This window comes from Geospiza fortis, unplaced genomic scaffold (genome assembly GCF_000277835.1).
Source record: "Geospiza fortis unplaced genomic scaffold, GeoFor_1.0 scaffold194, whole genome shotgun sequence".
In the NCBI taxonomy this organism is placed as follows: domain Eukaryota; kingdom Metazoa; phylum Chordata; class Aves; order Passeriformes; family Thraupidae; genus Geospiza; species Geospiza fortis.
Genome location: NW_005054322.1, coordinates 4,882,613 through 4,883,133, shown reverse-complemented (window position 1 = coordinate 4,883,133; position 521 = coordinate 4,882,613). Strand labels below are relative to the sequence as shown.

Sequence of the window (521 nt, the reverse complement as noted above, 5' to 3'; positions counted from 1 at the left end):
CGATATCTTCCCCCACCACCCCTCGGCGAGGAGTAAGTGCCACCGCTCCGCCTTCTCCTTTTCGCAATGTTGACGCAATCTATAAATAGTGGAACAAAAGGACCAACTTCCTCGCAGCTTTGCTGAAACTGCACAAAAAAGGCAACTGGGGGGGGGACACACATGAGGTTATTTTTTGATTTTATTTTTCTCTGGTTAAAAGGCGAATCCTCCTCCTCCCTTCCTCCCTCTCTCTCCTTCCCCTCCTCTCCCCCCCTCTCTACTGGAAGATCTTTTTAATTTTCTCTTGCTGCCTCCTATGCTGGCAACGTCCTGCGAGTGGCTATTTTGCTTTTGCACCGAAAGAAGAGCTTCCTCCCTCGCCCTCTCTTCTGACAGTAAGTGCCATTTAGCTACTGTCTTTTCGGGAACTGGGGGGGCCGCCTGCTCGCCTACCTGCCTGCTGCCCCAGAGAGCGGGCAGCAGGGACCGGGAGCTCCGGGGAAGCGGGGGGAGCTTTGGAGGCGGGGGGGGGACACGGG

The 521-nt window shown here is 55.5% G+C and overlaps 2 long non-coding RNA genes across 2 annotated transcripts in view; one reads left to right on the top strand and one right to left on the bottom strand.

Moving 5' to 3' along the window:
* LOC115947848 overlaps positions 1 to 521 on the bottom strand; it is a 15,765-nt gene that overhangs the window by 9,841 nt on the left and 5,403 nt on the right. The window lies entirely within an intron of this gene.
* Positions 54 to 521, top strand: part of LOC102044792 — a 63,079-nt gene continuing 62,611 nt past the window's right edge. The window contains exon 1 of the long non-coding RNA XR_265333.2: positions 54 to 377. This is a non-coding gene — a long non-coding RNA (uncharacterized LOC102044792). The remainder of the gene's footprint in view (positions 378 to 521) is intronic.